Consider the following 14,486-nt stretch of genomic DNA (forward strand, 5'->3'; position numbering starts at 1 on the left):
CCCCGTGACAGAGCAGGCGCCCATCAAAGGGCATGATGAGCCTGTCTGCTGGGATGGGAGGGGAGGGAAGGGGCACCTCCTGCAGGAAGCCTGCCAGGGCCTGGGCGCCACCTCTGAGCGGGGCTGTGCAAGCGCCCCCGGGACCCCAGGGAGGGGAAGTGGGCATGGCAGCAGTGAACAGGCCATTGTGAGGGAGGCGAGTAAGGCGGATGCTGAGTGAGGGGAGGGGAGGTGGCTGCCCCGGAGGTGGTGCTGGGATCCAGACGGGCAGGTGAGGGAGGGCTACAAGCAGGCCTGGTGGGAAGGAAGCAGTGGACGGAGGTGAGGCTAGCAGCCAAGTGGACAAGCTCCGGTCGGAGTCCCCTGGGGCGGCCCCGTCGGCCCCACACCGAGATCCAAGCCTCCTCAGAGCCGGTCAGCGCAGGGCCTGCCCTCAGGAGCCAGACCAGGCCAGGCAGCTCCTGGGCCGTCACTCCCAGCCCTGCCAGCATCCATGTGAGTGATCACAGCCGGATGGGGAGCTGACGTGGGGTCGACACCCAGGCTCAGTGAGGAAAAGGCCCAGAGGGCTTCCCTGGGCTGTTTCTCACTCCGAGCACAGCCTCAGAGCTGTACCAGCTGCTTTGGGTCTCACTGACCTAAGCTTCTCCCTGTGACACGGGAGCGGCGGGGACTGGCCTGACGGATCAGAGGCTCCAGATCCACGGCCTGCCCCACCTGCTCTCTGACCGGATCTTTATCGCAACCTAATGGACAGTAAGGCAGGAACATTAGTTCCACAGGGGCTGGCAAGGGGCACTGCGCTCAGCGAAGGTGATGTAACCCTTTACTCCCCACCTCTCCCTGTCACTCCCACCCCCACGGGCACAGGGGTCTCCCCAAGGGCCAGGCGTTGCTGAGACTGGAGAACATCGTGGTGATGAGGCACAGCCCCCAGCTGGTGGGAGGTCCCTGGCAGTGAAGTGGGAGACAACACACAAGCACATGAATGAAAAAGGTGCTTTCAGACAGTGGGAGTGCCGTGAAGACACACACGGGGAGGGACGGACAGCTCCCTCAGGGAGGCCTGGGGAGGATCTCCAAGCAGGAGGCACCACAGGAGGGGCCTGGATGAGAAGCCTGGAGGGGAGGGATGCAGGCAGGCCGGGCCAGGCACAGCGCAGACAGCGGGGAGAGGCTGGAGACGCAGGAGTGGGCAGACCCTCCCGCAGGGCCGCAGGCCAGGCGGAGGACTGTGGAGTCATTTGACATGCAGCAAGCAGTCCCTTTGAGGGAGGCCCCATCACAGATGTAGAAACTGGGGCTCACAGACACAGGTGTGGCACGTCCTGGGGGTCTCTTGCAGCAACGGCAAGGAGCACTAGGACAGCAGCAACGACAGCAGAGCAGAATGGACTCTACGCGGCAATGCTGGGCTCAAGGCAGTGGCGACTCCCGGGAGACCAGCATCAGGACACAGACGGGACTGACCAAACCCCACTGAAGGCCCACTGCCGCCCTGCCTCCCTGCCCAGACCACAGCCTCTCTGCCAACCGAGGACCCATGGAGGGAGGGATGTACCATGCCTGCAGCCATCTTCCTCCCAGTCTGCTGGAGGGTCACCTCCTCAGAGGCCTCCTCGCACCAGATCTACCCTCCCAGGTCCCCATGATGTCGCACCCTGCCCTAAGCCCGCTGGGGGCCCAGCTCTCTAAGAGCGCCAGGCACCGACAGGTGCTGAGAACAGGTGGGTGAAGCACAGATGAACAGGTCTGAATGAAACGGAGACTCGAGAGACAGAACGCGATGTACTCAAACTCTGTCCCCCTGGCCCAGCCCACCACGTGGGACTCACTTCAGGACGCAGTGAGAACCACACAGGAAGGGCCCCCGCGAGCCCCCCAACACCCAGAGGGCCAAGAGCCGGTGCAGCGGTTCGGGTAACACCGCACAGTCCTGGTTCTGCGGGCACCACCCAGCACGATGGCATGAGAGCCAAGGACAAGCGCGTGCAGCCCCAGACCGGGGAACCCCGCTTCCCCAGACAGTGGTCTGAGGGGAAAACCCAAACCTCATAAAATGCTTCTTGCAGGAAAAAAGAGTTCATCACAGCATGATTCAGAGCAGGGGAAGAACTGAAGAGAACCCATCGGCCCCACTGGAGGACAGTGTGTGAACCACGTGGGAAGGGGTCCACGGGTGTCACACGGCCTCAGAAACAGCAGTCATGATGCTGTGGACAGTGGCCACCCATGCTGATAACAGGAAGAGTGACTTTAAGTTTCTTCCTTTTGTTTATCTTCATTTTCCCAGTTTTTTTTTTTTTACATTAATGGATAATTACTTCTGCAATGAGAGAAAAAAGTTGACCTTTCTTGGATGTCCATAAGAACTAGGTGTCACAGTGGGTGAACTCACTGGGTGCTAAGTGGGCGAAGCAGGATACAGAGGTGTACGGGCCCTCAGATTACACCCACAACACGCAAACCGCAGGAGGAGAACCTCACACATGGCTGGCAGGCACTGAAAACAGCGCAGCCGCAGTCAGTTCCTCAAATGACAGAGCCACCCTACAGTCCAGTGATTCCAGTCCCAGGTACACCAAGAGAAACAAAACACAGGGCTCCGCAGACCTGTACACAGACATTCATAGCACCCTTACTCACAGCAGCCAAAGGCCCGGTGGAAGAAGCCAGTCACAAAGCGCCACCCAGCACAAGCCCACCGATCTGAACCGTCTGGGACAGAGATAAGCGGCTGCCAGGCTGGGGTGGGGGGGAATGCCAATGGGTACAGAGTTCTCTTTAGAGTGATGAAAATGTTCTGGAACCAGATAATGGTGATGGTTGCACAACTTTGCAAACATGTTAAAAACCCACTGAGGGCCGGCCCAGTGGCATGGCAGTTAAATTCGCACATTCCGCTTCGGCAGCCCAGGGTTTGCCAGTTCCAATCCCGGGTGCCGACATGGCACCACTTGGCAAGCCATGCTGTGGCAGGCATCCCACATATAAAGTAGAGGAAAATGGGCACGGATGTTAGCTCTAGGCCAATCTTCCTCAGCAAAAAGAGGACTGGTGGCAGATGTTAGCTCAGGGCTAATCTTCCTCAAAAAAAAAAAAAAAAACCACTGAGTTGTACATAGTAAAAGGGCAAATTACACAGTATTTGAATTATATGAATTAAAAAGTAAACAGATTTTTAAAAATTGCACAGGGACCTACAGGGGCTGGCCCAGTGGTGTAGTGGTTAAGTTCATGCACTCTGCTTCAGCAGCCCGGGGTTCACAGGTTCAGATCCTGGGCATGGATCTACACACCACTCATCAAGCCACACTGTGGCTGTGTCCCACATACAAAAGATAGAAGAAGGTTGGCACAGATGTTAGCTCAGGGACGATCTTCCTCAAGCAAAGAAGAGGAAAGACTGGCAACAGATGGTAGCTCAGGGCCAATTTTTCTCACCAAGAAGAAAAAAGTTGTACAGGGCCCTCTGATTACAACACTGTAAACATTAAAAATGTGTAAGAAAAAGAAGAGAGCCACCCAGAATAAGGTCTGCGGATTGAGGAGGTGGGCAGGAGACTCTCCTTTGCCCTCTTCTCTGTGTCCGACCTCGTTTGCCAAGTGGCTGTGATGTGTTTCCACCAAAACGACTAAGGTGGAACGCAATAAAAGCAGGGACTTCCCAGTCCTGGCTTCCTGAAGTGAGATGGCACGGGCCAGGCTGCGGGTGGGTCAGCCTCCACTCCCCATGCCGTCCTCATCCCCCTCCTTGTCCTCATCCTCCCTCCCAGGAACCCGCAGGCTCTGGGGCAGTCCTGGGCCAGACCTCGGGATGGAGGTGCTCCTCCTTGTCCGCAGGACGGCAAGGTGTCAGCCGGCCTGCCGTGTGGCCAAATAAGAGTGCCTGTCACCCAGCAGGTGCTGAGAACCAGGAGCCCGCTGTCCCAAACAAGGCAGGGAGGCAACCACACAGAGACACCGGCACAAGGGAGGAGGGGCCAGTCCTGGCCAGAGGTGGAGGGGCGCAGGACACTCCCCAAAGCAAGCCGCTGTGCATGTCGATGTTCCTAAGTTAAACCCGCAGGTACAGGGAGGGCGCTCTGACCTGCCCTCTGCTTCCTGAGAGCGGGAGACGCACCCCCAGCCCCCAACCCCCTGTTCCAGGAGGCAGGACTCATCTTCAGACACAGGGAGCCCAGGCAAGAGAAGCCTGCACCACAGCCCTGGCTGAAGCTCCTCCCCATCCCTCTCGTCTGCTGGGCACCGGGCACCGCGGTTCCTTCCCCACTACGGGGCACTGCTCACCCTGCGGGTTAAGCACTCAGCTCTGGCCACTTCTTTGGGGGGGGGGGGGTCTTCGCTTTTCTCGCGAGGGCTCCCATGTTCATGGAAATAAAAGCCGTACACTTTTCACCTGCTCATCTGTCTTAGGCCAGCCAGAAACCCTAAGGGGCAGAGGAAAATCTAACCTCCCCTACAGACGCAGAAAACCCCAGTGCACCGGACTCGGGCCGGGATGCAATAACACAGGGAGGGGCACCCAGCTGCCCACCCACCTGCATCCTGCCCTCCAGCCAAGAATGTGTTTTACCTGCATGTTTAAATGGTCATTTTTTAAATGATATCTAAGTATCTACGTTACATCCTCGATTTTGCCTCTGGGCCTGTAAGGCCTAAAATACTTACTATCTGGCCAATTATAGAAACACTTTGCCGACCCTGAGGTAAAGGAACAAGGGGTGCCAAGATGTGAGGGAAGTGTCCCGAGGTGGGCCTGAGGGAGGGAGGGAGGGAGGGAGGGAAGGGGCAGGCCAGGCCACCAGACAGGAGGCCTGGAGCTTGGGGGTCACTTTTCTGAGGTCGTCATCTTTGAAATTCCCAATAATTTTATCTTTGGACCTGTGTTGTGCATGTGAAGTCTAACAGGTCAAGGAAGCACGCGCTGGGGGCTTGGAGCCAGGGTCACGCGAGGTCCTCCCTCCCGCTGCCTCCAGCCCTCGGCACCTGGAGGAGCCTGGGCACAGGGAGGGTCTGCATTCCCGTGGGCATCCTCGTACCCGAGGGAGCGTGACATGAAACACCAAATGAGAAACACCCTGACAGGTCAAGAGCAAGACCGTGGAAGAAAGGAAAAAGCTTTTTCCCTGATTTTTGCACAAGGGGCTCACCTCTTCGTTTTGCACTAGGCCCCGAAAATTATGGAGCCGACCCTGGGGGTAGCAGAGGAGGCATGTGAGGCAATGGGGCCAGAGCTCAGGGCCATGAAGGTCCAGCCAGGAGTCTGCATGTTACTCCAAACACAGCAGGAAGCCACGTGTTTAGGCAGAACCTTACGGAGGCTTTAGAAAGACGCATGTTCAGGGGGTCGGCAGTCTCCCACTGGAGCTGACGGGCAGGGGCCCTGGCACAGGACACACTCCGCCCTGCATTTCGGTTTCAGCCCTGAGCAGGGGGCGGTTACACCACTACCAGGGAGGTTTAAAACAAACCACGCAGGTGAGAACACAGTCGTGAACACAGGAGTGCACAGCCCCGAGGGGGCACTGCCCTTGCTGGGAAGCCAGGCCCTGGTGCCACCACCACTCCGCTCTGTGATCCTGTGCTGGCAGCTCAGCCTCTCTGGGCCTCGGCTGCCAGCGTCTCTTACAACAGGGTCCCCGTAGGGCCATGAGAACATCAGATGAGTGCCTGCTGCGGGCATTCACCAGACATCCTTGTGAAGAGTTAAGAAGAGCATTCACTAAACGCTCTTCCTCTCCCATTCACTAAATGCTCTTCCTCTCCCATTCACTCATTCATTCAGTCGTTCATTCAAGCAGCAGCTGATGCCTCTTGTCCTGATCCTGTGGCTTTTGGGTCCAACCCCCAAGATCTCAGAGTTGGGAGAGCTGCAGCCCCTTCCCATCTCTGGACATGAGTATAGAGAGGCAGCAGGGGCTGTGGCCTCAGGCAGCCCCCACCCGGCTCCCAGGCCCGGGAGGCTCCCTGGCGTCAGCCTGAGCAGCCTGAGCGTGGAACCTGACAACGCCGGAGGCTGAGAGCAGGGGTTCCTGCCCTCCCTCGGCCTCCCCACCCCGTCTTCCCACCCAGCTCCCCCAGTTCTCAGCCCGGCAGCTCAGAGCCCCCACAGTGACAGCCCTGGCACTCTGCGCCCCACCCTGGCACTGCTCGGACCTCCACTCCTAGAGGGTGAAGGACGGGCCTTCCCCAGCGCCTCCCCAGCCGAGCACTTGAGCGATCCAATTAGCGCTCGGGGCTGACAGGGCCCAGCCGGCTATTAAACGCGAGACAAATTATTGTTATTATTGTTGTTATGAGATCCCGCCCACCTCCTCTGGAAGCCTGCCCACCAATTATCCCCTCTCCTTCTTCTGCTGCCAACATCACCCTCCTCCTGCCCTGGCAGCCAGCTCTGCACAGGGTGCCCCTCGCAGAGTCCAGGCCGGGGAACAACTGCTCTCCTGGTCCAGCACATCCCCCACCAGCCCCCACCCCGGTCTGCCCTCTGCTGACCCCTCATCTCTCCGCTCCAGGCCTTCCTCTCACGCGCCCCATCACCACCCTCACCTCTCTTTTCTCTTCCTGCTTTGCCTCCGTGGTGGGAGCGGAGCTGTGACCTCCACCTCCTCCCTCACCCCCATTCTCTAACCACTGCCCCCTACCTTTTGGCGACCAAATCCAGGGGCTACTTCTCAGTCTTAACCCTGCCTCGAGGGCAACTAGCAAAGTCCTGTGCATGAATGCTCCCCGCCCCTTCCTGAGCTCTGTGGACCCTGCCCTCCTCTCCTCTCCTCTCCTCTCCTCCTGCCCATGACTGCTCCTCCCTGTCCCCTCTCCCCGACCCTGTCCGTCCTCGTCCTCCTCTCCCACCTGGGCCTGCACATGCTCCGGCCACCCCTCTAAATCCACTCCCCACACCACAGACTAACTCATCTTTTCAAGCAACTCAGTTCAAATAACCCAAACTAAAAATGGGCATGATCAGAATAGACATTGCCCCAAGGAAAATACACAAAGGGCTGGTGAGCACAGGAAAAGATGCTCGACATCACCGCCATCAGGGAAACGCACATCAACAAGACAAGGAGACCCCACTGCACATCCACTGGGACGGCTATGATAAAAACAGAGAAGAGCAAGTGCTGGCGAGGATGCAGGGAAAGTGGACTGTGACGGGGGCGGGGGCTGTGGAAAAGCGACCCGCAGCTCCTCAACAGGGTAAACACAGGACCGCCACGTGACCCAGCAACTGCACCTCTGGCTACACACCCAAGGAAAATGAAAACACAAGTGCACACAAACACCGTACACACGTGCTCCCAAGAGCCTAAATCACAACAGCCAAGAAGTGGAGAAAACCCAAATGCCTGTGAACGGATGAACAGATGTACACGCTGTGGTCTGTCCGTACAGTGGAACGCTCTCCGGCTGTTTAAAGGAAAAAGCACTGACGCGCGCTGCTTCACAGGTGACCCTCGAGAACATCACGCTTAGCGAAAGAAGCCAGACAGAGAGACGACGAGTGTGTGATTCCATTTATGTGAAATAACCAGAAGAGGCAAATGCAGAGACACAGAATACAGATCAGCGTCCCTGGGGACTGGGGGCAGGGGAAGGGGAGGGGAAGAGTCTCCTCTTGGGATGACGATAATGTCTTAAAATCAGTGTGGTGATGGCTGCATGCGTCTGTGAATAAACACCACTGAACTGTATTCTCCAAAAGGGTGAACCGTATGGCACAGAAACCATAGCTCAATAAGGCTGTTATTTTTTTTTTAAAGCAGCTCAGTTCACATCACTTCTCTGCCTAAACCACCCCACCACACACGCACACTGCACTTAGTCCCAAATCCAAGCTCCTCCCCAGGCCCTACAGCACCTGATCTGGCCCCTGCCACCTGGGCAAACTCACTTCCTCCTCCAGCCCCTCACTCCTCCTGCCTGCTGCCCACCACCCACCACCCACCTCCCACCTCGGGCCGAGGCCTCCACCTGCCTGGTGCCTTCTCACCTTTCAAGGGTCCGCTCAAGTGTCACTTCCCTGGTCGCCCAAGCCCCGCCCCATGTCACATCCCGTATCACATCACAGGGCTTATTTCCTTCCCAGCATCCACCGCCATCTCGAATCATCTGTCTCATTTCCTTCCTCAGGGTCTGCGTCTGCTCCTGCACACACAAGCTCCCCGGGGGCAAGGGGCTGGTGTGCACAACCTGCTGACTCTACAGGGGCTCACCTCGGACTCTCAAACCCCTCTTCAGGCCACCCGAGTGGTCAGAGGCCCCACAGGGCTGCCCAGACTAACCCCTCTGCTGGCCTGACCAGCTCCTTCCCCACTTTCCTTTTCTGTGGGCAGCTTCGCCCCTTACTCCAGGCCCAAAACCCCGAGTCTGTTCCCTCCTCTGTCTTCTACCTGGACCACCTGGGCCCCCAAGCTGGTCCTGCTGGGCCCTCCCCACGTCAGACCTGTGGTTTGAACGTTGGGAGGATATCTGAGAATATCTGTGACACCATCAGAATCTTACACCCTTCTGGGGGAGGGGGTCTCTGCTATCTTTCCTATTGCTTCCTTGGTGATTGGTCTGTTCAGATTTTTTTCCATCTCATCTGGAGTCAGCTGGCAAGATTACACTTCCCAAGAACGCAGTCTGTGCTTCATTCAGGTTTTCCAGCGTGTGCAGACAGTGGGTCGAGCAGAGCTTGTGATCCACTCCCGTCTCCTTCTCTCTCTCTCTCCTTTGCTTCCCCTTTTCCTCAGTTAGCCCGCCTGCGGTGGGTCTACTTCATTCTTTATTTCCCACTCTGCTTACCTCTGGACTTCCGCGGCAGCTCCCCACCTGGCCTGTCTCCTGTCTCCCACGTCTCTTCCTGCCCGACCCCCTCACACCCTGCCGTCGTCCCCTGCCCCACAATCTCAGGTCCACCCCAACCACCCCACTTCCAATCCTTCACAGCCCTCCCCAAGGGCCCAGCTAGGGCCCGGCTGGCTAGGAAGGATGAGCAAGATCAGGGTAGAAACATTACAGCCCGTCACCGCTCCTCTCCTCGTCCACAAGAGAGAAACCTTCGGAATGCCTAGAACCTTAGTCTACTGTTACAGCTGCAGCCCCACCTGAGAGAGATGAGGAGCACTCCAGCCACTGCCCCACTGGCCACCTGCTGTCATCCAGCATTTCTAGATCTTCAAACGCCTGCGAACGCTCTTGATTCTCAAATGTTGGTGGATAACTGAAAATTGTTTAGACAAACAAAAGCACTCTGCAGGTCCCCCGTAAAAAAGATGAGAAACACACTCACAGACCGTCTTACACCTGTCACCCCTCAATCAGGCCAACAGGCCAGATTCCCCATCTTCTGGGTGGACATGGACTCTCCCACCCTGGCTTTCTCTCTAACACTTCCTTCCACCTCACCCGCCTTCTCCCTGTAGCTTTGCTGCCTGGGCCCAGCAAAAATAGCACCTCCCCCAGGAAGCCTTCCTAGACTTCTTCCCTCAGCTCAAGTGTCCTCCCTAATGAAATACTGACAGGTTGCACTCAGTGAGCACAGACCCCATTGCAGACCCTCGGCACAGGGTGCTGCAGGTACGTAATCCCGATCCCAAGCACCGTGAGAGACGAGAGGACAATCTCTCCTGGCAGGCTGCCAGGTCAGAATTGGCCCCACCAGCCACGTAACCTTGGGCAAGGTGCTTCACCTTTCTGTGCATCGTCACCCTCGTAGACTTAGTGTCAAGACCAAATGAGATGATGGGTGTGAAGTGCTCAACAAGGAGCCAGGCGCCTTGTAAACGCTGACTAGAACTGTCAAAGTGAGGGTTCAGACAAGTTCAGGGGCCAACCCAACGTCCCACGGCCACGGAGAAGGGCCAAGACCCCACCCAGGTCAGCGGCTCCAAGGCGCTCTTTTTCCTCCTACTCTTAGGATGCTGGCAGTTGCTCCCTTTAATTTCCATTATGACGGAAGAGTCCTAGAACCCAGGGGGATCTCCCTGTCTTGCTCACCCCTGCTGTCCCACCCGCCTCCCAGCCCCCAGCAGAACACGAGCTCCGGGAGGGCAGGCACCAGCTCCCAGCACAGACCCTCGCACACAGCAGCCCCAGGAATCCAGGACTCTCTGGCCAGCCTGACATGAGCTCCAGAGAGGCTGAGGCCAGGACCACAGCTGATGTGTCTCTGTGTTCCCAGCATCGTGAGTTACGAGGACACATGGGACTCCCCATCCAGCACAAGAGAAGCCAGTGTTCTGTGAGCCCAAGGATCAGGCAGAGACAGAACTGGGGAAACCACACCAAGGAGGACCCAGGTCTCGGGGCCCCCAGCGGCCTGGCGGAATAGCACAGGGCCCTAGTCCCAGGTTCAGGTTGGCTGGCTGCTCAGCAGACGTGAAATGACGGCTCTCTGTGTTCCTACAACAGGGCCGCTGACACTACCGTGTGACAGCCCAAACTCCCCCAACCGCCTCACAGGTCCTCGAAGCCTCCTGCCACCTGGATCTTAGCTCTCACCGCCTCACCACCCATGTCCCAGCCACCCGTGAAAGTCACATCTGAAGTGAGGGGCTGGGTCTTGGAGTCCCCTGAGCCATTTGGCAGCCCTGCATGTACACCCCATCAGAGGGGGAGCCCAGAGACCCCAACCCAATGACTGATACCCAAGAGGTCTTCCGAACAGCCTTTGTCTCCCCTAGACCCCAACCTTGACCAAAAGAAAGAAGTCAACAGGAGCGGTGGCATTACAGTAAAGGGCCAAGCTCTGGAATCACACAAAGACCTATGCTCTAACGCCACTATGGGGCCTGAGGCTCAGTCCCACCCCCCTAAAATGGGGTGACCACCTCCACTCCAGGGTCCCCGAGGGCTTAGGACAGTGAGTAGCAGGCACCTGCCAAGGAAGGGCTCAGCAAGCGAGATCTGGAGTCTGTCTCCACCAGGAGGCCCAGGCCACAGCCGACTCCCCAGGGCCCCAACGTCCCACATGTGCCTCAGCAGGCAGAGGTCTCGGGCAGCACCAGGGGACAAAACAGAGAGGTTTAGGGGCTGTGAGAGGCATCTGAGCACAGGTGCCCCGAGAGCTGTGTACCCAGAAGTGACGACCAAAGCCCCTGGGGGGGCAGCCAGGCAGCTGCCGGAAGCCCAGGGCCATAACTTTGCCATCACCCACCCTGAGCTCATCTCATCATCCCTGGAGCCCCAGGGTCCTCTTGGCCAATTCCTCTGTCCTTCAAGACTCAGGACATGCCATCTCCTCTGGTCATCCTTCCCTGACCAGAAGGCCCTCCCTCTGGGCTCCTATAGCTCCCAATGGCTATTCTAACAAATCTCCCCATCCCTCTGCCTGGTGCTTCGGTGTGTACGTCTCCCCCTCAGGTCTCTGAGCTGCTCCAGTACAGGGATGGACGCCCAGCATCGCCCAGCTCTGGGTCTGGCCCAGGGGAGCCTCAAGAAACACATGCTGGGGGCCAGTCCCGTGGCCGAGTGGTTGGGTTCGCGTGCTCCGCTTCGGCGGCCTGGGGTTTCACTGGTTCAGATCCTGGGCACAGACACGGCACCGCTCGTCAGGCCATGCTGAGGCAGCGTCCCACGTGCCACAACTAGAAGAACCCACAGCTAGGATATACAACTGTGTACTGGGGGGACTTGGGGACAAAAAGCAGAAAAAAAAAAAAGACTGGCAACCGTTGTTACCTCAGGTGCCAATCTTTTAAAAAAAAAAAGAAAAAAAGAAGCATATGCCAAGCGACCCTCCTCTCTGACCCCACAGCAGAGCACTGTGCCAGGACTGCTGTGTCCGTGTGCCCGCCCAGTGCAGGGCTGAGCAGACGACTGGACAGTCATTAGCACGGACTAGGCTTGTCCAGGGAATGGCAAACTGCTCGCCATCTTAGGGAACTGAGGAAGAAACTGAGCCTGGGAAAGGGGAAGTGACAGGTCCAAGGTCACGGGGCTGGAAAAGATGGAACCGAGGCCCAGCCTAGGAACCACGGCTCCAGAGCCCCTTCCACTCACTTGACACCTTCCTCTCAGCTCTGCTGGGCTCTAACAGGATAGCATTAAGAGCCTTCCCACCAAGGTCAGTACTCTTATCATCATCCCCTCTTTACCCACGAGGGAAGTGAGAGATTAAAGTTGCTTGTCTAAGGTCACAAAGGTATGAGCAATGCAGTTGGGATCTGAACCCACACCTGTGTGACCCCGGAGCTCTCAGCTAACACAGCAGTGCCACTTGTGGGCCAGGCATGGGATAAACCTTCCCGTTCTTCAGCTGCGCCAGAGTGGGGCTTACATCCGGAAGGCTTCCAGGAGGGAACGGGCTAAGACATGAGATAACACAAGTAGGAGTCTGAGCTGAATGTTCTCTGGGGCTGAGGCAGAGGAGGACCAGAAGGGACTGCAGCAGAGGTAGACAAGCCAATGCCAGCTGCATTTAGCCAAAGAGGCTTACAGTCTTAAGAGAGAAGATAAGCCAGGATCAACAGCAACTGTGCGTCCCCAGAACCAGGCCAGATCCGACTCCCAGCTGGATCCTCAGCACTGCCCAACACAGGCCCTGGCACCAGGAAGCCACATGGAAAACACAAACCAAGCCGCTGCCTTCCTAAAACCCTGATTGCTCCCCTGGACTGGGCCGGGCTGGGCTGGGTTTGGAATATCATTCAGCCTTAAAAAGGGAAGAGATGCTGACACGTGCTTCCCTGGGTTCCCACAGCCCCCTGGACCTCCTGATGAGGGCTCCGGTCACCAGGCGGGGACTGTGTCAGGGTCTGCCTCTACGCCGACGGGCTCCAGGCCCTTGTTCATCTTCCTGTCCCCGGTGGCCAGCATAGACCTAGCACTTGAAGAGCCTCTGTCCACACTCGCTGCTGGCTCTCGTGTCTGTGGGTCACTTTTCCGTCTGATCACGCCATCCTGAACTTGCCTGACCCCCCGGGGCCAGTGGCACTCATCTCGACGAACTGGGGTGTTCCCCTTTCCGGCGGGGATTAGGAGTGAGGGGTAAAGGAGCGCGGTCCCCGCGGGGTTCGCCGTGGGCCCGGCCACCGTCCCCGCCCTGCCCCGCGGGCCACGCGGTGCCTGACCTTGGCCCAGTCACTTCCCCTCCGGCGCACGCGCTTCCTGCCCGCCGCCCGCGCCGGGGCGAATGAATGAGCCTCCTGCCGGCCGGAACACCCGTAATTACCGGCCGGATCAAAGGCCGCACGTAGCCCGCCCGGGGCAGCAACGGGACCCGGGCTTCTTTGAAAAGGGCTCGAAGGAGGGAAGCAGGCCGGCGGCCGGGACGGGCCTACAGGGACCGCCGTTTCCGGTCAGGCCAGCTCGGCCGCGCGGGCCCCTCCCCCACCGGGGGCTCAACTTCCCCCGGGAGTCGCCACCACTTCCGGCCACGACCGGCGGGGGAGGTTTAGTGGGGAGACGGGCGCCCCCTGCCCCGAGCCCCCGGCGCAGCGCACGCGCGCCCACTCCCCGGGCGCGCTCCCCGGCGCGGTGCCGCGCACGCGCACTGTCCGCCGCCCCTGCCGGCGCGCCCCCGCCCGCGTCACCGGCCGCGCGCCCACTCACGCCCCCCCCCCCCAGCGGCGCGCACGCGCACTAGCCTGCCCAGTCGCGCTCGCCTCCCGCCTCCCCGCCCGCCCCCCCGCCCGCAGCCCGGCACCCCGAGGCGCGCGCCCACCCGGTCCCGGGCACACGCCCCCCGCCCCCGCGCCCTCCCCTCACCTCCTCGGTCCCGGGGCCGCCGCGCCGCACTCCTCCTCCTCTCTCCTCCCTCGCGGATGGTGGCAGCGGCGGCAGCGGCGACTCAGACCCTGGGGTCAGGGGGACGGGCGCCCAGGCCGGAAGTGACCTTCCTGGCCGCTTCCGCCCGCGCCGCTCCCCCCTCCCCTTCCTACCCCCCCTCCGGCCTGCACCCTGTCCTCGCCGCTCTAGGAAGGCGAGCCCGGCGACCCCCTCGCCGCCGCCCCCCCAGCTCTATGGTGCGGAGCGGGCGCCTCAGGGAGCCACTTCCGGACGCGTCTAGGACACGGGTCCTCCGTTCACGCTCTATGGCGCCGCGCTGAGGGGCTTCGGGCCCCGCCCCCTTCCAGGACAGGAGGCGCGGGCTCGACCCGTTAGGCGGAGACTTCCGGGTGTCTAGGGAGGTGCCCCCCCCACCCCGCCCCAGGCACCTCGCGCTTGCGCGGTCTGCTCCCCGCTCCAGCCTGGGGCGGGGGGGGGGGGGCGTGCAGCGCGGCGGGGAGGGCCTCTCGTGCCACCCCGGGTCCTCCCGTCGTCTCTATCATTGTAACCCCTTTCCTGCCGACGCTCCCGGCGGTGGCCGGCGCCCGCGCGCGCAGAGGGTCCCTCCTCGGAGACCCTGGTCCCTCGTTACTGGACAAAGCGCCGCCTGAGTCCCTGTCTCTCTCAGCCTCCGTTTCCTTCTAATAGTAATAACGACACAGTGCGCCCCTCCAGGGGCTTTACATACTTAGGTCCTATTAGTAACCTATTTCCATTTTGCAGATAAC

The 14,486-nt window shown here is 59.4% G+C and overlaps 1 protein-coding gene across 5 annotated transcripts in view; it reads right to left on the bottom strand.

Annotated features, from left to right (window-relative positions):
• Window positions 1-13,997, bottom strand: part of ZNF787 (zinc finger protein 787) — a 29,419-nt gene extending 15,422 nt beyond the window's left edge. Inside the window, exons 1-2 of one of the 5 annotated variants that reach the window (XM_070499585.1) lie at window positions 13,699-13,823; window positions 9,096-9,211 (exon numbers count right to left, since the gene is read on the bottom strand). The gene's annotated coding sequence lies outside the window, so the exon portion shown is untranslated. Of the gene's footprint in view, window positions 1-2,646; window positions 2,667-9,095; window positions 9,212-13,061; window positions 13,467-13,698 lie in introns of those variants that run through there. The other 4 variants (XM_070499586.1, XM_070499584.1, XM_044759273.2 and 1 more) reach the window with 4 other exon arrangements.
• Between the last annotated feature and the right edge of the window lie 489 nt (window positions 13,998-14,486).

The sequence above is a fragment of the Equus asinus genome, chromosome 26 (assembly GCF_041296235.1).
Source record: "Equus asinus isolate D_3611 breed Donkey chromosome 26, EquAss-T2T_v2, whole genome shotgun sequence".
In the NCBI taxonomy this organism is placed as follows: domain Eukaryota; kingdom Metazoa; phylum Chordata; class Mammalia; order Perissodactyla; family Equidae; genus Equus; species Equus asinus.